The sequence below is a fragment of the Barbus barbus genome (genome assembly GCF_936440315.1).
Source record: "Barbus barbus genome assembly, chromosome: 37".
NCBI lineage: Eukaryota > Metazoa > Chordata > Actinopteri > Cypriniformes > Cyprinidae > Barbus > Barbus barbus.
In genome coordinates this window covers 17,276,453-17,293,256 of record NC_136715.1, presented here as the reverse complement: position 1 = coordinate 17,293,256, position 16,804 = coordinate 17,276,453, and the positions used below count along the sequence as shown (strand labels likewise).

General features: G+C 36.8%; 1 protein-coding gene across 3 annotated transcripts in view; it reads right to left on the bottom strand.

Moving 5' to 3' along the window:
• The window catches only part of LOC306857071 (F-box-like/WD repeat-containing protein TBL1XR1), a 71,751-nt gene that overhangs the window by 27,474 nt on the left and 27,473 nt on the right, over positions 1–16,804 (bottom strand). For 2 of the 3 annotated variants that reach the window (XM_079396737.1, XM_079396738.1), the window contains exon 2: positions 11,942–11,998. The exons of the other annotated variant lie outside the window; for it this stretch is intronic. The gene's annotated coding sequence lies outside the window, so the exon portion shown is untranslated. The remainder of the gene's footprint in view (positions 1–11,941; positions 11,999–16,804) is intronic. 3 annotated transcript variants of the gene reach the window in all.

Here is a 16,804-nt window from a genome sequence, read left to right as displayed (position 1 = left end):
CAAGAAAACTCGCGGTCACATTACCAAAACGTTGTATCTGAAATATGGCCCTAAGTTGAAATTTTGCCCTGCCATATACTCATAGCTAAACCAAGCATAAAAGTAAAAAAAAAATAAAAAATTCATCCAGGCCAGTATTCCCAGATGCAGATTAAGCCTAGGTCTGGAATTAATTTCTGCATTCATAAATCACCATCTTGGGCTCACCCTGAGTGTGCATGTGTTAGTTTCCACAGCCGAGTAATGAAATGCATGTATTCACATGGCGGTTAAGTTACAGCTATTGGCGGGTTTCAGTGGTCTCTTGTCTACCAAGGTTAAGCTTGAATGGGTGGAAACTACTTCTTTCAGGCCGCCTGCTCCCAGCCCATGTCTCTGAGACTTCTTTGTGCTGTTGCACCTGCTGCGTCTATCTGTTTTCCAGAGCAACGATGATCCAGTTAACTCAGATTATTGGCCTGCGTTTGCTAAGCGAAGTGACAGGTGTCATTACAGCGTTAAGCCAAAGAATGTCTGATCTGAGAGAAAAAGGACGGCCAAGATTTGTTAAAAACTAACTTGGGAACTGATTTAGTTTAAAATCAATTCAATTACACTGCCAATTCATACAAAATGTGAAAATAATTCGAGAAGCACATCCAATCCGTTAGAAACATTCTCTCTTAAGTACTCAAGCTCAGTTTACGGTGTTGTGTTACAAAATGTGTTAGAGATTGCAATTAATAACGCAGCTCAAGCACGCTGCCACAAGCACTGTAACAGATATTAGTGTAAAGCTACACTAATACTAATTAGGATTGTACAGTGCACCGGTGCTACAGAAGTATCGCAATGCCCAAGCCTCAAAATACCACATTACTTAATGATAGTTCTTCAAATGCCATTCTCACAAGATGCAAGGCAAACTGCCACAAAATTAAATAACGATTAAATAGAAAGATGAGCTTTTAATCTGACTGCATTTTATAAAGCGAAACCACAGACATTTAACTGGCAAAAACGTCCATCTGGAGCATCTCCACTAGGCATGTGCCTGAATCCGAATACGGTATTCGGAAAGGTAATGATGTGTACTACATCAACAGTAACGGGAATAAATACGGAATATATACAAGAAAAATATATTTCATTGCTTTCAGGGAGCCTTTATTAATATGCAACACATTGAAATCAGTTAAGAATGCGCTTTTGTTTTTTACTTTCACTTTTTAGATTCGCAATCACACGCAGCCTAATCTACTATGGAGGGGCACCTGCTCAGGATCTGCAAATCATTCGACATCCTATCAGTCATCTCTCCTTACCTCTCTCTGTTTATGTGGTAAGTGAAATTTTATGTACTAGGCTACTGCTAGTACGCGGCTAACCATGTCTCTTTTGTGGCTCCGTAGAACGCATTATTCATTTTCCATGCCTTTCCAAATACGGATTCGCTATTCAGGAACTTCCCTAATCTCCACATAAGTAAACAATTGAAAATAGCACATGCTATATAACGGCTAAATCAACAGCATGAGAACCTTCTGTGAACATCCGGTTTGTGATAATTTGTAATGGTCACGTTCATTATTGAAGATTTGTTATTGAAATAATACATTTCAAATGTTACTCCTATGTTTTGGATTTACAAAGTCTCTCTTCAGTTTTCAATTAAAAAAAAAATTGTAAAAATCAGAAAAATAAAAAATAAAATAGTTCACTTAAATATTTCCAACATTTAAATTATATTCAAAATTGAAAAAAAAAAAAATCCCCAAAAATGTTTTAAAATCCACTATTTTTATCTGACATTCAACAAATATTTAAAGTTAAATTTTTTTACATTTCTTTTTTCTTTTTTTTCAATTTGCAGTGTATAAGAAGTAGTAATAATACATTGTGTAATACAACAGAAAAGCCCCTGGAATAATGTCCCTCATTGAAGTCCACCACACTCAGCACGGAAGCTTCTCATGCTGATTTTGCCATTATATCTCACGTTTTATTTTTCACACAATTTAATCAAGGTTTCATGATACTTTAGCTGGTATCCTACCATGAGACACCATAAAGATATTGTGACGGCAACGGTTTTGTCTTTCAGGTCAACTATTGTCAGAGCAGATAATGCATTATACTATCAACAAGAGTTAGAGAGAAGATTACAATAGGTTATCCTGCAACTGTAGGATTAACTTGGCAACATCTACGTTTTGCTGTTGAACTTGTCTTCCCGGGTTTAGCTCAGGTGATCAATTATTCTCTTATTCTAAGCTTTTAAGCTGAGACCTTTGTTTAAATCAACAATATCATCTCCAATATTGTACTGAGTGCAATCTTCGACCGACAGACCTCAATATATACAATCTGCTTTGCCCTGATAACTTCAATGCACACTATAATAAATAACCTTTTTTCCTAGTGAAAGGAAACGCTTTGTTGTCTGTGGTACGGTTCTAAGCACACTGAAAATGTGCTAAAAGAAATCCCCCCCCTTCTTCAGAAAGTCTACCAGCGAAATTGAAACTTCACGTACATGAGCACACAAAACATTTTCGGCAATCTTCACAATGCTACCTAGCTAAAAGGAAACAGATGTCATGGTTTCCTTTCAAAGAGCAGTTAGTCTTTCCTCCTACACACCAAAGTGACAATTCAGTGGCGTATGGGAGGCCGTTTCCTCATCTCTCTCTCTCTCTCGTAAAGAAAGACGGAGGCTCCAACAGACGCTTCCCATCCCCATGCATTGCAATAAGGTAATGAGGGGGGTGTTCGTTAACAACTGTTGATGCACCTGCTACATAGGCCAAACAACCTCTCTATTGTTCTGAGGATCTTACATCAGACAGGAAGCAGGCAGATTTAGATGGAGCTGCAACAGCTCTTGCACAAAGGTTACATTTTGCATATTCATCACTAAATGGCAGTTGCCTTGACATTAATGCCAAATAATCTGGGGAGGTGATCGCATCAGGGACAGGGCTTTATGAAGCGAGCAAAAGCAAAACGAAAAACTAGGGGATGGCCAAGATGGTTGAGTAATGAGAATAGTTGGCATTTCTTCTTACTTTTTTTTAGCCAGTTCACATGGTTTAATTCTGTTCGGTTTGTTGCTTGTCAGTTTGTACGATATGATCCCAATGAGATCTTGGTAAAGCCAAAGGCAGATTGTGTGACATCAACAGTCACAAGACTGTATGACGAAACTACAGTTTAAAAGTTTGGGGTCAGTAAAATGTTTTTGAAAGAAGTCTCTTACCAAGCTATGCTTACCGATGCTGCACTGATTCGATCAAAGATAGAGAAAAGGGGGGAAAAAAGTAGGCTAATACGGTGAAATGTTATAACAATTAGGGCTATCACTAGGGCTGATGCGATTTGGAGAAAATATCTAATTGCGATTTTTTTTTTTGACAGATATTGCGATTGCAATTTGTTTTGCGATTTAAATTTTGCAACGTCAAGCTTCAGCTCAATATTGTCAATAGTGTGCAGCACAGTATATGTATCGTTACCCTGCTGGAAAAAAAGTGTTCGACTGAATAAGCGAAAAGACAATAAACTGTACCATACAATGGCGCGACGCGATAAAATAGAAGCGTGCACTAATGCAGCAAACACTTCTGCAGTGTGAAAGTCAGCGAAAGACTTTAAAAATCATTACAAGCACGAAACACTGACAGCGAGAGACTGTTTAGCGCTGCATCCCATGTCTCCGATGAGAAGAGGAAGGGGTGGTTGTTTCTGGTTACTCTATGATGGCTGAAATCGCGAAATGGCCTCAAACGATTAGCAAATACAGTGTTTCCCACAGGTTTGAAGGCAATGTGTGGCGGTCAGCCGGGGGGGGGGGGGGGGGGGGGGGGGTGTTGGTAAGAGTAAAGAAACGACATACTTTATAATACGTTTATTTGATTCACAGCTGCTACATATAGTGTTTTGACCTCGACAACCCAACTAGGCTAGCCTACATTTTACCGCAAACTTCGACTAGTTAACTTTCTAAAGAAGGCGCAATCGCGTTTGCTAAGGGTTGGGACTTACAGTAACATCAACACACTGAAACTATTGTATTCTGAATATAAAATATTTTATAGCACTTTTTAATCTGTGATTGTGTGTTAAAAGTGTTCACGAGATACCAACCTTTCGCCAACCGTCTTCTCTCCACAGATGAATATGATCCAGACAGATGTGGTGTGCACGGAGGGGAGGGGCTGTGTGCGCGTGTGTGTGTGTGTGAGGGAGAGACGCGTGAGTGACAGAGAGATGAAGAGAGAGCAGGGAAAGGAAATGCAGTTGAACGAATTCGCTGCGTGTTTTAAATAGCGTACAAAAGAATAACGAAACGCAATATGTGACGGTCGGTATTGATTTATTTATTTTTTTGGTCGGTGACGGTGTTGAATCTGTGGCGGTCGGAATTTAATCTGTGGCGCACCGCCACAGATTCGTCTATGTGTGGGAAACACTGAAATAAACTGCAGAATGTTATGTTTTCAAATACACGCACGGATTGCATGCATTCAAAAAGCCCTGCACGAGCTGCATTTGCTCAGTAACATTTTTATATATTTTTTTAAGGACGTGGCAATGTGATACGAGCAACAAACATCTTCCCAAATTCGTAATGAGAATCATTTAAATATCTTCATGCTGTTGTCAACAAAAAGAAGCACTAAGATCTTCCTGCGGGTTTCTGCCAAAATAAAATCTAAGAAAAAGTAACAACTCCAACATTCATAAATGTTAGTATTGTAATTTTACGGTTGTTCTGTAAAATAAAATAAAAAATAAGACAATAATAATAATTACCCTACAACAGCTCTATACATTTATTATAGCATTCACACATAAGTGTTCAAATTGGGATCTGTAATATATTCTAATGTTTTAAAAGAAGTCTCTTCTGCTCAACAAGGCTGCATTTATTTGTACAGTAAAAAATACATGCCTGATTTAAGAAGGGGGTCTCAAACATGGCCAAAAAATATTAATTCAGTAATTTATTAATTTTAAGCTAAATTGTGCTTTGTTGGTATGATAGAATTAAAACAAAATGTTCAGTGTTAAGTAAATATTTTTAAATTGTTGTTTTGTAATTTATTTACTTTTTATTTGAAAACCAGGACAAAACAGTAAAAAGCACATTTTGGCTATTTAATTTATGCAATAGTGAAAAAAAAGGCAAAACAGGCCTACATGGGGGGAAAAATTCGAAAACCCGTGTTCATTTCGGTGCATCCCTAATTATTAGACCATTTTCCAAAGCTGCATAATATATTCAACCCATTTAAAAATCATAATAAAGCATAATGCTATTGTGAATTGACAAATGCTATGATTCAATTAAATAAAAATATGCAATGCAGGTTTAATAACCTATATGCACTTTATTATTTACATGCGTGTACTCTCAGAGTGACTCTGTTTACAGTAAATGCTGCTCCACATGAACTGTGATTATTTACATGTGTGGAGTGTCTCAAGTGAGTTTGGGTTTAATTGTAACATTCATCTGGAAACTCAACTTGCCCCATTTCATCAGATTCGTAAGGTAAATTATTTATAAACCTATGCAAACACAGGAGAATGCATTCATATCTTTCTCAATATGCTGTTCATACTGCTCATCGTAATTTCAAAATAAAAGCTCAAACCCTCACTCTGTGTTTACACGTTTTGATGTCCACATATTCAAGAAATGACAGTGGCTGTAGAATTTCTGTTGTAAAGGAATGGCCAAATATTAAAGATCAAGTAGACATTTGAATTAAATATTGCTATTGTTTTTTAAAACATTGTAATTCTAATATGCTCATTTGGTGCTCAAGAAAAACTTCTTATTATCATTAATGTTGAAAAAAGTTGTACTGATTCATATTTTTGTGGAAACGGATACTTTTTTTTCAGAATTCTTTGATAAATAGTTTCAAACAAATATTTTTTAACAAATGTCTTTGCTGTCCCTTTTAATTGTGTAATGCATCCTTGCTGAATAAAAATTAATTCCTTTTTAATAATACACATCTAAAATTTCATCCGTAATACACATCTAACTTTGGTCTGCACAGTCTGGCCAAATAAATCGCATTACATTCTGACCTGCCAAATTTTAATGGTATCACACAAACCCAAGCAAGCTCTTACATTAATGTTACTAGTACTAAGCATAGAAAATTAAAAAAAGAAAAAAAATATTTAAAAACTTTGATAGTATAATAAACATGAAAGGCAATGGCAATTATTAAGCTTTCTGGCAAAAATTTGTCGTAAAGGCTAATTACTCATTGCATGTTAAAATGAGTAATCAAAGCACTTTAAACATGTATTAATCACATTCTCAGAGATGGTTGAGTCTGGTCCTACACTGCTGTGGAATCCCACTGCTCCCATTAGTATTTTCTCCTCACGTTCATAAAGTTGACCTCTGCTCAACACCAACGACAGCAGCCATTTATTTCCCCCAGAAATTGCCAATGCGCATGGAAAATTTATGCCATCTGGTTGCTTTGGCATAGCAAACCACTGTCAGTATGGAACTCCCTCGGTTTATGGATTGCATCTTTTTTTTTTTTTTTAAAGTGTCACACTATACTTTAAAACAGCATGTCTAATATAAAAACTGTTCAAACACATCTTAAAATTCCCTGTTTTTAAATGTGCAAAGAATGGCAATGAGAAAAGTGATAGATCTGGGTCAACTGAACCAAAAACAGACCTAATTATACAGTAGTTCAAATCAATTAGTCAACTAGTCGTTCAGAAAACCCCAGCCCTCCATTAGTCAAGTTTGAAAATAAATGTACGTTTTTCTATCCCTAGAACACCCAAAAAAAACACACTTGAAAACAGCACTTAATTTACATTAGAGATGCACCGATTGAAATTTTCTTGGCCGATACCGATTTTTTTGGAACTGTGACCTGCCAATACCAATTTTTGCCGATTACGATTTTCTTTCTAAGAACTATAATTGACAGCATATACAAACAAAAATCTATGCAAATTTCAATTTACTTAAAATTAATTATTAAACATTACAATTCCCCCAATCTGGACTAAGTTACAGATTTTCTCTCACTTAAACAACTCTCAAAATAAAGTGCTCTGTGACTGGAAAGAGGAAGAAATGGCTCATGTAAAATGAGTTGCTGTATGTAACAAAACAGATTTCCCACAATGTTTATAAATGGTCATTTTTTTCACCCTAACCTTATTAAATGTGTCATCTTTCACATAAATTTCTTACTTTCTTTCAATGAATTCAGTTAGCATAATAAGAAACTGTAGAGTTGTTACTATTCAAATGAAATTATTAACAAACTTTATTAGGGCTGCAACTAACGATTATTTTGATAATCGATTAGTTGGCCGATTATTCTTTCGATTAATCGGATTAAAAAAATATTGGCCAAAAAAAACACTATTCCACATTCTGCCCAATGTCCTTCAAACAAACGTGACAACTGAATGCTATGAAAACATACAGTGCTTAATTTATTAGACCACTTATCATAATAAAGAGAAAACATATTTTAGAAATTTGTCAAAAATTTGTTTAAATTTAAAAATGTTATTGTCATTTATTGGACATAATAATAAAAAATGTCCTCATAACAGCTTGCATTCTTGCTGGTATTGTTTATGTACTTTTTGACTGCAATTGGGTATCACGAAAAAAAAATACTCAAATAAAAAATACAAAAAAAAATAAGTGCTCTGGTTTTCTTTCATAGATAACAGCAATAATGATATTATAGCATTAAAAATAGCCTACTACTGTTACTAAAGAGCTTACACATATTGGAGTACTAACCAGTACAGAAAGCCAAAAAATTATTTTGGTTATCACCAATACTGTTACTTTAGAGCAGCAGTGGCACAAACCTTACATAAACACATTGTTAAACTTACATAAATTTGTTAAGCATTGTAAAAATTGAATATAGTTTAAACCTCTATTAAAAATTAAAATAATAAAGATAATAATAAAGACGAATAAAAACACAAACTCAGTGTTAACCAACAGGTAAGAGTAATGTTCTGCAGGAACTACTTTGATCACAGTCACCTCGTCATTTCTTTATCCTGTAAAAGGCCGTTATGGAGCGTCTCATGTTTATATTCAGACAGACAATTACACGCTGTTATCCCTTTAAAGTTCCTACTCTCATAAAATATTTTAATTTATTTTAAACCTTAAATTAACTTTCAACAACAGATAATTCAGCACAATGGATATGTTTGCGCTGAAAAGCCTATTAATTGTGTTCTGTCCGTCTGACGCGCGTGCCCGCCGCGCCGGCACTCATTCGGTATTTTAAACTTAACACAGACTGTCAGGACGGACCTTTATGCAAAAATGGAAATGCTCGCGTGAATTTGTGGCATTTATAGATAAGGATATGACCGTAAACTGAACGTTTTTGCGCTGAGGACGCACACGCATCTGTCAAAGCGCCTGACAGGGCAAGCCATTACTCTTATGCATTAACTTAAAGCTTAAAATAAAGAATTATCATGTTTTGGGCAGCTTGGATCACGTGCTTCTCCGGCAGAATCTCATTCTGTTTCCTCCACTATTTTTAGATGCATTTTGTCCATAGAAATGCTTTATTCAGTGCCGTAATTTGACTAACCAGCTGAAGTTGGACGTGCCCTGTGGGCAGACCCGATTAATCGATAATGAGAATCGTTGTCGATGATTTTCATAATCGATAATAATCGATTTTATCGATTAGTTGTTGCAGCCCTAAACTTTATCTTTCCACTGCTGAGGAAACAGAAGCTGCATCTGAAGTGGCATGTAGATGCATTTACACAGACAGTTTGGTGAAGCTGAGGTGCCATAAATGCATTTACACTGCTAAATGTAAAATACATAAATAATGTTATAAGATTAATGTTTATTTCTTTTAAAAACATACAAAAAAAATGTTTAAAAAAATGCAATGATACTTTTAAATATGACTAAACCACCAGTAGGTGGCGGCAAGTGTCTGTTTTAATGAGCGAGTCATTTATTCATTCATTCAAACGGCTGATTCATTCAGAAACGAGGCAAGTGACTGTCCTTATGAATGGGCCACTGAATCATTGACTCACTCGATTCGTTCAAAACGTGGATTCATTCAGTAACTAAACACCACTGTGTGTTGCTCGGAGACACAACTGTTCTACTGTAGTTTGATAGGAACCATTTTCGTCAGCGAAATTGAGCAAAAACAGTTAATATTTTGTCTAAAATCTAAGTCAATTTTAACTTCTTGTTTATTTAAATATTATTGTATAAAATCAGTGTCACGTTGCAATCGTGTTGATTGATATTCGGGGAAACATCATGGCCGTATTATGTTGCTTATCTAAATCATATATTGAAAATATTTTTTTTTCTTCTACCGCAGTATGCATCTATAAATTTATGCGAGTTATTTTGTGTGTGCTGTCTCTCACATGCTCACTCGGGCTGTGCAAGCTTCATCTGGCACAACATAAATTCATTATCAGTCGCAATTTACACTGAATGCAATTAAAATTAGAATCTTTCTCATGAAAAACGACGTGTTTACACTCGACTGTGAGTGTGTGCGCATGGCTGTGACGTCAAGGATCGGCTTGGGATCGGCGAAACGTGAGACTGACTGGCCGGTCACCGATCCAGGCCGGTCATGCGGAAAATTGTCCGATTCCGATCACTGTCAATTGGTGCATCTCTAATTTACATTGATTTGTTGATGTTTTATTGATAAGTGCCAGAACTGGATTAAGCTATAGCATTTCATCTGCATTTTAATAATGTACGTATTTTCACAATTAATAAACATAATAAATACGCACCCTTTTCACTGTCAAATCTCTAAAAAATTGATCTTGTAAAAACAACCTAGACAGAGGTAAGCCTGACTTTGTTTTCTAAAGCTGGTGGGGTAACCATGCAGGGTACTTTGCCCGAAGCCAAAACATGGAAATTCAATATTGTTGTACAGCTCAAGTCATTGTGGACACAGATTACATGATGGATTGAGGCTACACCAAAGCAAACTCCTCTGGCTCCGATCCTACACAGCACCTTCAAAACTCAAAACAGATGAGCATCTTTTCTTTGAAGGCACAATATACTGGCTTTCGTTACATTTCAGATATTTTCAGACAAGCTCTGGATAGCCACATCCAAACATGAACATTTGAACATGTCCAAAAATGGGTATGATTAAACGTAAAAGCCCTGAATCTCACCCACCTGCACCGCCAGACCATAAGTTGTTATTTTAGCCCATGATGTTGTAAAAGGTCTGTAACCGATACAGGAGTTAAGAGGTTTATTAGGCCTCCATTCTCCACCAGCTTAGAGCCAAACCAATCTCTGCCTCAATACTAGCCGCTCTATACTCGGTGTTTCTATGGCAACACTCTCAAGAAAGCCTCGGAGTGAAAAATAGCATTTATCATGGTTCAAAATTATATACAGAATTTAGTGATTTCAAAAGCAACCATAATAAGACCAACAGAATAAACCATTCCATGAACAAAATTGCTTTAGCAAAGACTGATCAAACTTATTTGAGTACATCCTGCTTCAGTTCTGAATGAAGCTTGGTTTTGAAAGTGCTCAAACTCAGGCACCTTGATCACTGAAACAATTCACCCTGTTGGAGAGGAATTATCAAGAGAACAGTCAACAGGCAAACGGAGCGGCAACTCTTGTGAAGGGTTTAGGGGTCTTTGGGGGGATTTGTGAAGTGGTCCTGACTGACAGGTTGGACTGCCACTACTAGAGTAAATTACAGGTAATTTCAGCTTCAAAAAGAGGCAGTTAAAACTGCTGTCCCTTAAATGGCAAGCACTCAAAAACTCAAGATAATTAGCATTCATAATTAGTTTTCAAACTATGCATGACAAGCTCCGTACTCACTTTGTTACAGAAACACATTTCAAGTAGAACATTTCTGAAACAATACAAAGGCGAGCTTGAGTGGAGCTTGATGTATTGCATGATGCAAGAAGGCTATTCTCCATGTTTACAGATAATGAGCTTGTATTTGTCTTGACTGAACAGACTAAATTATTGTGGAACAGGAACATGTTCATTTGATACAATTTTGGTTACACACTGCCTAGGGAGTCATTTTAACTAGGGATGCACCAATATTACAAGTTATTTTCATGATTTTATACTACTTTGTTGAAATAAAAAATAAAAAGGTCAATCATTTATAAATGCTACTAAATCCAAGAGTCAATCATTTTAAATATTACCTTAGGTTAAAAATAAATACTAAAATTGTACTTTAAAAATAAAAAAAGCTAGCTAAATTATTAATTTAAAAATAATAATTATTATTTAAATATTATAAAATATTTTTCATTTAAAATAAAAACTAAAGTCAATCATTTTAAATATTACTTCAGATTCAAAATGAACACGTAAAACTGAAATCAAGCATTTTAAATGCTATTTTTTTTAAATAAATAAACATATGCACAAATACATAAATGCTACTTGAAAAATCAAAAATGAAAACTAAAGTAAATTATTTTAAATGCTTAAGTGAATTTAGGCTTCACAACATGACAATGTGCAATATGAAAAGTAGCTACTCATTTGCTAATTATTACATTTAACAGTCTTTTAAAACACTAATAATTTAATAATACTGAGTTTAAATGAGCGTTAGATGGAAAAGAGAATCTAAATGGACATGGGGCCATATATATTGTGCAACTGCTTTTTGAAGCTGCTGTACATTATTTGGTACAACATCGCTGTGCTCAACCTAAAATAAAAAAATAGATGATTGACCGTCAAATCTAACCCTCAGGCATTTCATAATTCAGTTACAGCTGTGTACTTGTCCATGGCCCCTGAGACCACATGTGTACGGGGCTCAAGGTGCCTTGATGTTGACCAAAACAAATAGCTGCAGTCTAGAAAAGAACAAGAGATCTTTTCTTGGCTTACCATGTGACCAGGTCTTGCTCCAATATGAACCCTTAGCAGTGGAGGAGCCTCTACAGTCTGGACATAAAGAGAAAACAAAAAAACAAAAAAAATGTTACTTGGTGCCATGTAGCAATGAAGCGTCAATAAATAAATCATGTTTTGAAACTTGAATAAAATATAATAAAATAAAATAAGCAACTGTTTGTCCAAATGCAGAACACGAGAAGATCATACTGTTGAGTTAAGGTGGCATTAAGCTTTATCAAAATACAAACAGAAAGAGTTCAGATATCAGGCCGGGTACATCAACTAATCAAAAACAAAAAATATTAACATTATTAAGCAGATGATGTTAAAGTACAGAATACAACACTCAACACTCTTACATGTCTGTGAAAAACAGCAATGTGTCTGCATGCTAGAAAATACAGGTTTAAAAACTAAAGGTAGTGCAAAATCAGTGCAAATGCATCCTCTAGCGCTAATTCCATGCCATTTATCAGCATACTGTGCACAAGTATTTGTGAGACCAAATTTCAGGAACATAGCTTCAGAAAAACAATCCTGAATTTGACACACAACTTACTATCAAGTTGTGTAAAATGTGCACTAGCACAACAGGAAGTTATCCAATACCTTGTTTCCTTTTTACCTTGATATTAAAACCTGTTTTTGGGATAGGTGTTAAAGGGATAGTTCACCCAAACATGAAAATTATCCGGTATGAGGCTAACACCGAAGAGCGTACACAGTTTGCATCCAGCGGATATTCTCCAAAATGGCGCTACGCTGATGTAGAGGAACTGTTGAATAAAGTCGTTATTTTTTGTTTCTTTGCATACAAAAACTATTCTGGTAGCTTTGTAAAATTACGGTTAAACGTTTCTGGACCTTGATCGTGTAAGGACCCTTACTGTCTATGGAGGGGTCTGAGAGCTCTCAGATCCCATCAAAAATATCTTAATTTGTGTTCCGAAGATGAATGGAGGTCTCACGGGTTTGGAACGACATGAGGGGGAGTAATTAATGACCGAATTTTCATTTTTGGGTGAACTAACCCTTTAAAGGGATAGTTCAATCCAAATGTAAAAATAGTGGTGTGTTTTTGTGATTGGTCTTAAAAGGGTAGTTCACCCAAAAATGAAAATTCTGTCATTAATTACTCACCCTCATGTCGTTCCAAACCAATAAGACCTTCGTTCATCTTCGGAACACAAATTATGATATTTTTGATGAAATCAGAGAGCTTTCTGACCCTGAATAGACAGCAACACAACTACCACATTCAACCGTAATTTTAAGAAGCTACGAGAATACTTTGCGTGTGTAAAGAAAACAACAATAACGCCTTTATTCAACAATTTCTTCTCTTTCGTCTCAGTCATCACGCATGACGCATGCATGCACTGCTGCTGACGCAGGAGCTGGTGTTTTGACGTTCTGCCTTGTTTACAAGCAGAGGAATCCACATCCATGCATTGTGATACCGTCACAAACGTCCATCGAAGACTGAAGAAATTGCTGAATAAAGTCGTTTTTTATTTATTTGCGCACAAAAAGTATTCTCGTAACTTCTTAATTAAGGTTGAACCACTGATGTCACATGGACTATTTTAACAATGTCCTTACTACCTTTCTGTGCCTTGAACGTGGTAGTTGCGTTGCTGTCTACGAAAGGTCAGAAAGGTCTCGGATTTATCTTAAAGTGCCCCTATTATGCCATTTTTAAAGTAGCTAATATTGTTTTATGAGTCTCCTAAAACAGGTTTACAAGCATCCAAGGTCAAAAAACACTTTAGTTTTCTCAAAAAATAGCTTTAATTTAACCTAATTTCTAAATGATTCCTAAACGACTCGTGCGAAGCAGTTTAAAGAATCAGTCTCTCTACACCCCCTCCTTTCCGTGAGCCCTCACTGCTGTGATTGGTCAGATGGCGCAGTCCTTTGTGATTGGTCTAATGCGTACAGCGCGAATGACAGCCATGGGCAGACATAATGCAAATGTGTTACTTTGTGACGTACAGCCATAACAGAATAAGATTCGAATTCCTAACGACTCGGTTAGGCAATTGCGAGCAGACTCTTTTTTTGATAAAAGGTTTTATGGTTTGGAACGACATGAGGGTGAGTAATTCATGAAAGAATTTTAATTTTAGGGCGAACTATATTTTTAAATATAGGTTGAAATGAGGTCTAAAACATTTTGTGATCAAATCACTGAAAAGATACGAAGGTAGTCAAAAACGCAAGTGACCAAATCACATTTATAGTGGGAACACTATCCATCCCAAATGAGTCCAGAAACACAGCAAAGCTCCGCCTATTCACCACCCACTCACCTAAACCACATCATTCTGGGACGTGTTGTGAGAAAGCACACCAAAACAAGTGATTCAGTCCTTACTCTGTTGTTCAACAGATCACTGTAGAATCTTTTCATTCACAACTTGGTTCATTCAACAGTATTTACACACTGCACTCGTGCTCCCGCAAAAGTGTAGAGCCAACATAAAAGAGGGGAGGCGATGCATCCTGGCTGACTGAATCGCTACAAAATTAATCTACAAGACAGGTGGAAACAGGGCCTATCGGTCTTTCAACAAGCTCGGGGGCGATCAGTTTCACTGTTAAAGTACAGTATCAGACTCAACCACTCATGGATCTTTCACAGAATGTCTGTCCAAGTCTCACTGATTCCAATTTGACTGGTCAGCCATCGAGAAGTCAGTGTGAACCAGTTTCCATCAGCTTGCTAGTTTTATTTATTTATCAAGGTAACAGGCTGCTACAAAGAAAACTCAGTCTTTCTGAATGCCAAAGCAATGGCTAAAATGTTATCTACACTGTAATAGTATCATCGGGTCAATATAAATGCATCTTTTATGCTATTTTTACTCTGGTGCACCTAAAGCTTTGCTGCTGCTTTAATGAAAAAGGAAGTGCTGACCTGCAAGTCCAAAGCCAAAAAGTGTTTTTGCAGAGTATGATGTGAGAACCTTGAGATTCTCTAAAAACATACTGGCTACACAGGAATGACAGAAGCCATTACTTTTGATTGATACTGGGTTTTTTTTAACTGTCAATAACATCCATTCACAATTCACAGCTCTTGTATTTGTGAATTGACAGGTCTGTAGCCCAAATTAATTTCTTTGTTTGCACACTTTTGGGCAATTCTGCTGTCAAATGTACTGTTTGCATTCTGATTAAGTCTCAGCAGCGAATTGAAAATAGAAAAACATCTCTGGAAAAGCTTAATCATTTGAATATAAAACTGTCTTTACCCAATGGGTGGCTTCTCAAATTAAACATTGCAAAACTTAAATTTTAAACATTTTCTCTAAGAGGAACACAAATGTCTTGACAACATTAGACAAAGGGATCTCCCTCATCCTCATCCTGGGGGATCTGGATTGATGAGAAACACATCTAAAACGATTCCTCTATCAAAGCCTAATTCCTGCGGCCCATTTTCAACGGCCTGGTCGATTCATGTAACAGCATCTCTGGGTTTACTTTCTGGCTAGACTATCATTACAGCATATTTTTCTCACACAGCAGCGTTTCACCATGGAGATGCCCTTTCCTGACCCTTGACTCTCACCCTTTTAGCGGTCCGGAGTGAGTCCGGTGAGAACGACGGTGCAGAATGAGAAAAAGAGTTTAATCGGGTCATCTGAGACCGGCAGAAAAGATGTGCGCGACTGATGAAGGTCAATGGAGGCAAAACTCGATAAGGTTGCCCACGCTAAAAACTGCTTGTCAGAGGGAAAAAAAGTTGAGAAGGCACAATGGTCGAGAGGTCGGACAGGAGCGAACAAAAGGCCACAAAAGAGAACTGAGGACATAATTATTGCAACTAATTGGACACAACGTGTGAAATTATATATCAGAGCATGTGCGCTGCAATGAAAAACTGCATGACACCTTGTAGGTTTGGCTCGTTTTTAAGAGTGAAAATCACGGTGCCCAAATGTTTTATATAGGCATTACAATTATTTAGCCGCACATGTGCAAGTAAAGTGTGATAACCGATCAAACAAATGAAGCTATAATATTGGTATGTATTTGAAAAATCTCTTATGCTCACCAAGGCTACATTTATTTGATTACAAATGCTCCAGTCTTCAGTGTCACATGATCCTTCAGAATTCATTCTAATTAGGGGTGTAAGAAAATATCGATACACTTGAGTATCACGATATTTTGTTTGGCGATACTGTATCGATTCTCCAAAACGGAATATCGATAGAAAAAAAAATAGAAAAAAATCATACAATATTCATGGCAGTGGTTTCGTTTTGAGTTCATATCCCGACCGCTAGTCTTCATCTCTGAACTTAAACAGTGACAGGAAATACTAGCATCAGGGCAGTCCACTAATGTTAGCGTTAATATAGTTCACTGCCAGTAATGGAGGATGAAAATTGTTCCAGTTCTCGTTTCGGTGTACAAAGCTGAAGTGTGGCGCCATTTGGGCTTTTGTGGTAATGTCCACCCCGGGACCGCGGCACGAGCGCAACCACTGTTCTGCCGCTTGCCGCGTCCCGTGTTGAAGAGCCTTTGCGCGGGCGGTAGAGTCGCCGCGCAGCTGCAGCTGCAGCTTTCTCGTAATTCGAGTTTTGTGCAGTTGGGGCAGTGCTCGCGTCTCACCGATTCCACGCGGAACATAAATACAAACCGAAAACCCTGTGAAATCCAAGTTGAAATAGGGCTGGGCGATAAAACGATAACGATATGTATCGCGATAGACACGTGAACGATATCAATAAAAAATGTGTTCGATAAAACGTTCGATATTTTTTATTCTTCGTCGGAAGAAAACAAAGGCTGCGAAGCAAGTTTGGTTGCATTAACAAAGGCACTCGCTCTCTGGTAACC